Genomic DNA, 7,149 nt, shown 5'->3' on the forward strand with positions numbered 1-7,149 from the left:
TAGCCCATGCCTGTCAGATCAAAACATAATGATCCAGTTGAGGGAAGAGATGGCGTTTTGCTTGCACATGTCATAAAAAGATGGAAAATTTAAAGCAATGAACAGAGAAACCTGGGAAAGCCATGGCTTTTTTTTTTCTCCCAAAAAGAATCTTCACTGTCAAAAAGAGTAAGGCAAAAATATACAATTCAAATCCCTGAGAGGCAGAATTATCTCTAAGGAGAACACTTTTAATTTTGGATGTCAGTGATTCTTTCATAGATTTTGGGCTTTTGAATGAATTTGTTCAGTTGGAACCTAGGGAAACCTGGCTGCATGAGAAATTAATTATACACATAAAAGTTCGAATATGAGTAACTTTATTATCTTAATATAGCTATTGTTTTTATACAATTAAGTAATACATGTTTATTGTACAAAATGTAGAAAATATCGGGGCACCTGGCTGGCTCAATTGGTAGAGACACTTGATCTCATGGTTGTGAGTTTGAGCCCCATGTTGGGTGTAGAGATGACTTACAAATAAAATCTTTAAAAGAATCTAGAAAATATAAACCCTCTAAAGAGAAAAAATCCAGGAAAAATCCTAACATTTTGATGTATTTCCTTGTGATTGATTTTTCTTTATAAAATTTAGACCATATTTCATCCACAGTTTTATATTCTACTCTTTGCACCTAACAGCATCTCTTGAGTGTTTTTCTACATCCTAAAGACTCCTTTATTTTTTTCCTTTATTTTTTTAAAGTTTCATTTATTTAGGTAATTTCTGCACCCTATGTGGGGTTTGAACTCATGATCCCGAGATCAAGTGTCGCATGTTCTTCTGGCTGAGCTAGCCAGGCATCCCTAAAATTTTATCTATCATCTATCCATCTGTCTGTCTGTCTGTCTATCTACCTCTGTATCTATCTGTCATCTATCTAATGTCTACATCCAGTGTGTGTCTCGAACTCACTACCCTGAGGTCAAAAGTCACATGCTCTTCCTACTGACCAGCCAGGCACCCCCTTAAATACTCCTTTAAAATGTTATTTTAATGACTTCTTATCATTCCATTGAATGACTATGTTATGATTTATTCATCTAACCCCTGTTGTTGGACATTTGTGAATGCCGTTACAAATAGTACTTCAATGTAAATATTTGAACCTTCATTTTTGAGCATGGATCCAATTAGATTCTCTTTTGACCATGTTACATTCCCAAGGTCCTCTGGCTACTTGTGGAGCTCTGATTGCTGTTCATGCTGCACCACTGGGGTCGACTGCAGTGGGGCTAAATGACCACAGATGCTTTGGGTGGATGGTTCTCCCTGGCAGAACTAGTTTTATCCCCTTCTAGGAGGGGGCGCCTCCCAGGGAGTTTAACTGCTTGGCACACGTGAAATGGTAACTTGACAAAGGCTTGCTGCTTGTTATGAATGAGCTTCTTTCTGTGTGTCAGCTCCTGCAGGCTGTGGCTGTGGGAGCTCCCTGTAATGAAGTGCCCCGGGGCAGTGCCCCCAAGTCCCACGTAGGTCTTTGTTGGCAAGTAATTCCCTTTCTGAGGCGAGGTGCTTGCAAGGCCTGTGGGAAATGGAGGAGGAGTGGAAATTGGCACACCTAAGGCTCTCTCTGGTGAGACTGCTCTGCGATGCCAAGTTGGAGTCTGGGGTTGGCTGGGTGAGCCCTGGCCATGCTGTGGGGAGCCAGGGTGTGTGTGTGTGTGTGTGTGTGTGTGTGTGTGTGTGTGTGTGAGAGAGAGAGAGAGAGAGAGAGAGAGAGAGAGAGAGAGAGAGAGATGGGTAAATAAGGTCTTCAACCCCTGAAATTCTCTGGTGCTTTCCAAAGATTATATACATTTTTCTTTTTAATGCGATGATTCCTCTTTGCAGTAGTCTGCTCAGGTGCCAGAGCGAAATACCACAGACTGGGGGGCTTCAACAACAAAAGTCTATTTTCTCACTGTTCTGGAGGCTGGAAGTCCCAGATCAAAGTGCTGGTCATTTAGGTTCCTGATAAGGGCTCTCTTCCTTGTTTATAGATGGCTTTGTCCTCAAATGGCTTTTCCTCTGGGCCAAGAGAAAAGAGAGATCAAGAGAAAGATTAAGACATTGAGAGAGAGAGGGAGGGAGGGAGGGAGACAGAGACCTCTTCCTTTTCATTTTTTTAATTATTATTTTTTTTATGAAGCTACCGGTTCTACCAGGCCTAATCCTTATGACTTTATTTAAACTCTGTTACCTCCTGGGGCGCCTGGGTGGCTCAGTCGGTTAAGCGACCGACTTCGGCTCAGGTCATGATCTCGTGGTCCGTGAGTTCGAGCCCCGCGTCGGGCTCTGTGCTGACAGCTCAGAGCCTGGAGCCTGTTTCAGATTCTGTGTCTCCCTCTCTCTGACCCTCCCCCGTTCATGCTCTGTCTCTCTCTGTCTCAAAAATGAATAAATATTAAAAAAAAAAAAAGATAATCCTTTAAAAAATAAATAAATAAACTCTGTTACCTCCTGAAGACCCTATCTATAAATACAGTCACATTGAAGGTTAGGGTTTCAACTTATGAATTTTGGGGGTGTGCAAACATTCAGTCCATAACATTGTTACCCACTGCTCTATTTTTTTCCTATAACATTTATCATCTTCTACAATACTACATGACTTATTTTTTTATTAAGTTGGTTATTTTTTGTCTCTCACTACTAGAATATAAGCTCTATGAGGTCAGGAATCTTTCCTGGTTTTTCACTTATGTTTCTTCAAGAACCTAGGAGAGTGCTTGCACATGCAAATGTGGAAGAAATGAATGAGGTCAGCAACCATAGCTGTCAAGGTGAGAAGAGAGAGAGAGAGCTAGAACTACTGGTAATAAACAGAAAATTCCAGGAAATAGCAATATCTAGGAAGGGAAATTGGGGCCTGTCCTGTCCTATCCCAGAACTACTAATGCCCTGTCCAGCAACATGTGGATAATCGCACTTGATCAGGAAGATGGGGAGGAGACACTCCACATCATGGTCCAAACTTGGGTTCTGTTAAATTGTTACGGGGATTGTGCTGTCTTAATCTGCTTGGGCTGCCACCCAAAATCCCATCAACTGTGTGGCTTAAAAAATAGAAATTTAATTTCTCACAGTTCCGTAGGCGAAGTCCAAGATCATTGTGTTGGAATGATTGAGTTCTGATGAGAACTATCTTCCTGGCTTAAGGGTGACCACTTTCTCTTTGTCCTCATGTGGCAGGGACAGAGAGAGGAAGGCGAGCTTTGTGATGTCTAATCCCATCATGGGGACACCACCCTTATGACCTCATCTAAACCTAAATACCTCTCCAAGGCCCGTCTCCAAATACTACCACATTGGGTTTAGAACTTCAACATGTGAATTTTGAGGGGACATAAACAGTCCCTAACAGATGATGGAACTGGTGATCAAACACTTACAGGATCCAGAGATCAGATGTCAGGTCAGGGAGTAGAACAAGATACTGTCCACATAGACCATGACTCCTCAGTCCAGGAGGTGAACATCTAGAAAGCATCAGAGTATCACATTAGCCAGATGCCATCACAGTGCACCCATATTGGTCAAATCCTACTGGCATTATAGTGCACCCAGAATGGTCAAAGCCTGCCTGGGAGGCTGTTAGTCACTCATGGTATTTCCAGATCTTGTGGAATTGTAGTCCTTAAGAGGTCTAAATTGATACAATTACGTGTGCCACGATTTTGGGTGAATGATTAGATTGGGTTTCCTTTTCTTTTCATTTATGAAAATATCCGGGAGCTTTTGGAGAACAAGTGCAGAGTCTGAGAAGTGGATAGCATGCTGTTTGAAATGTTGTAGCTTTAAAAAGTAGTTTAATACTTATGAGAGAGAAATTATCACGTAAAAATATCTTCGCTATTCCCACTAGTAGCTTTTTGCAGATGTGCTTTGGAATTATTTTCCAGGGGCACCTGGGTGGCTCAGTCGGTTGAACGTCCGACTTCGGCTAAGGTCATGATCTTGTGGTAAGTTCGAGCCCTGTGTCGGGCTCTGTGCTGACAGCTCAGAGCCTGGAGCCTGCTTCGGATTCTGTGCCTCCCTCTCTCTCTGCCCCTCCCCTGCTCATGCTCTCTCTCTCTCTCTCTCTCTGTCAAAACTAAATAAGCATCAAAAAAATTATAAAAAAAAAAGAATTATTTTCCAAGTTGCAATGAAAGATTGAGATTTTGGTAGGAACTGTTTTAAATCTATGAATGACTTTGTAAAGCATTGGCATTTTTATAGAATTGAATTGTTTCATTCAGGAATATGGTGGGTTTCTATATCTTCTCAGGTCATTTGTGTCTCCTGATAAACTTTTATAGTTTTCTTCATATAAAGCCTTCACTTTCTTTGTAACTAATCTGTTAACTGCTATTCTATCAGAATGTATTGATTCTTATCTATTTTTAGTTTATTAAGTTTTCAGTCCTACTATCCACATATAATATTCATTTTGCTTTCTCCTTTGCAATTGTAACTTAAAAAATTTTTTTTATTTTTAAAGTTTATTTATTTTGAGAGAGACAGAGACAGAGTAAGTGGGGGAGGGGCAGAGAGAGAGAGAGAGGGAGAGAGGGAATCCAGGCAGGCTCTGTGCTGCCGGCGCTGAGCCCGACATGGGGCTCAAACCCATGAAACTGCGAGGTCGTGACCTGAGCTGAAACCAAGAGTCGGGTGCTTAACCAACTGAGCCAGCCAGGCACCCCTGCACTTGCTGTGACTCTTAATTTCTGGTGCCTACTCTACTCTTACCCCTCAACGTATTAACCGGTGGTGGTAGAGAGAGCACATTTGTTTTGGTCCTGACTTTATGAGAATATGTATTGTGTGCCAGTCCATCCTGGCCTGTTTGCCCTCAGATTTGTTCTTTGATTTTCCTTGCTCGGTTGTACTGCCGGGGACTGACATTTGCAGGCTGCGTATCCCCAGGCCCCCGTGTCAGCTGGTGTCCATCTGGGTTTCACCAGTGGGAGTTTCTAGCAAAAGACTGGTGAGCCGAAGACAGGGTATTTCTCCTGTGTTCTCTGCCATGGGTAGCAACTCCAGCAGCAGTGACGTCTGGTTTCATGGCTCCAGCTCTGGCCAGAAAGATGTCTCCATAGTTTCAGCTTCTGCTGGGTGAACCTGGTCCCCAGGCTCAGGGAATACTCTTTGCTCTTTTTATTCTACCAAGGAGGCTGCCCTCCGTCCCCAGTAGGAGCGCCCCTGTCCTAGACCCTATGTTTTTTAGGGCCCACGTATCACAAACACAAAAAGTAACTGTCCTGGAGAACGCATGGTTGCCCTTCTGTCTTGGGATCTGGCGGCCGTCAGTACTGGCACAGCGTGGCCCAAACAGCTGCTCTTCTGGTTAACACAGTTCAGGCCCCCAGGACATGCTTTTCTGAAACTCTTGCCCTCAGAACAAAAAACATCTGCATCTAAATGCCTTTAAGTTTTGTGGGTTGTGTTGCTGCTGATACGGTGTTAGCTCCTGCTTTGGAGCACAGAAAGGGTGTGAGGGTGGAGGCACTTTGATAAAAGAAAAGATGAAATGATTAACTCGTCAAATCCTTCCTCCCAGGTAGCATGCACGCAGTAGATTTTTGAATAAGGAAGCGTCACTTCCCAGCAGCGATGGGCATCCATTTTCCTGCTTCCTTCTGTGTTCCAGTTCATGGTTCTGGAGTTACACATGAATTAGGGTGGTATTTTGAACAGTTGCACACAGTAACTGAGGCACGTTTTGCAAGATTATGTTCTTGCAATTCATATTCCTCTTAAACCATAAGTGTATTTCTAGACCTAACCTAGATTTTGGCCTAAAATCCAGAAACATTCTTTATAGCACATATATAACATAGTTTGAATTTGTTGCTAGAGATGTGGCCTCAACTGAGCCAATAGGCATGAAGTTCTTTGGAGGATTTGAAAGATTATTTATATATCTTGAATCTATCCATAGACAAGACACGTTTAAATTTGGCCTTATAGCCACTTAAGACACACAATGTGGGGCATCTGGTGGCTCAGTCAGCTAAGCTTCTGACTCTTGATTGCAGCTCAGGTCATGATCTCACAGTTCATGAGTTCAGACCCGTGTCACCGCAGAGCCTGCTTGGGATTCTCTCTCTCTCGTCTCTCTCTGCCCTTCCCTGGCTCTCATGTGCACGTTCTCTCTCTCTTTCTCTCAAAATAAATAAATAAACGTTAAAAAAAGACACACAATGGAAATGCTGACTAAAGCCATTAAATTTAATTTAGAAAGGATGTAAGATATGTTAGGAAAGCTAAATGAAACAATAGAATGTCCTCAAATCTAGAGCAAGAATGTGGTCTTTGTGGAAGATAAAATTAATTTAGGACTTGTGCTGTCCACAATTTTTTCATGCAAACTATTACTTGCTATTAATGGTATAAGCAAAAGAAAACACAAGTTTGGTGATTTCTCACTTAAAGGAATTAAAAATACTTTTAAATTTTAAAGAAAATGGTTTTCTAAATAAAAATAGAGTGCATATGCAATCAAATGTGATATCCTAATAAAATATAAGAGAATTAGAACAAGGAAATGCAAATGTTTTCATGACTTTAAAGAAGAGGCTTCATGTACAAATAAGCCAAAGTAATGTCTGTAGTAACTATTTTCCGACTGTTATAGATCAAGATATGGTCTTGACTATGGAGAGATTTGAACCAATTAATCAATGGACTGCAATTTTTGGTATTTTTCATTCTAGCACTGGAATATTTGAAAGAAGAACTGAATAGGTATTGTGGATCTACATATTACTTTGACAGTAAAAATCATTACATATATGATAATGTTTACATGATACAAGTAATATTTTTTGCATTTTTTGCATTAACAATAACTTGTCATAGGTGATCGTTACAATGCTTGAATATAACATACAAAATCCCAAATATGAGTATTGTTTTAAGAATTTGTGGGGTGCCTGGGTGGCTCAGTTGGTTGAGCTTCTGACTTCGGCTCAGGTCATGATCTCATGGTCCGTGAGTTCAAGCCCCGCGTCGGGCTCCTTCCTGACAGCTTGGAGCCTGGAACCTGCTTCGGATTCTGTGTCTTCCTCTCTCTCTGCCCCTCCCCTGTTCATGCTCTGCCTCTCTCTGTCTCAAAAATAAATAAACATTAAAAAAATTAA

At 41.5% G+C, this 7,149-nt stretch overlaps 1 long non-coding RNA gene across 1 annotated transcript; it reads right to left on the reverse strand.

The window, feature by feature from the left end:
- Nucleotides 1-1,058: 1,058 nt before the first annotated feature.
- On the reverse strand, nt 1,059-3,372 carry LOC109497651. The gene is made up of 2 exons (XR_002154002.3): nt 3,110-3,372; nt 1,059-2,053 (listed from the first exon to the last, which is right to left on the reverse strand). It is a non-coding gene; the product is annotated as an uncharacterized LOC109497651 (long non-coding RNA).
- Between the last annotated feature and the right edge of the window lie 3,777 nt (nt 3,373-7,149).

The sequence above is a fragment of the Felis catus genome, chromosome A2 (assembly GCF_018350175.1).
Source record: "Felis catus isolate Fca126 chromosome A2, F.catus_Fca126_mat1.0, whole genome shotgun sequence".
Lineage (NCBI taxonomy): Eukaryota > Metazoa > Chordata > Mammalia > Carnivora > Felidae > Felis > Felis catus.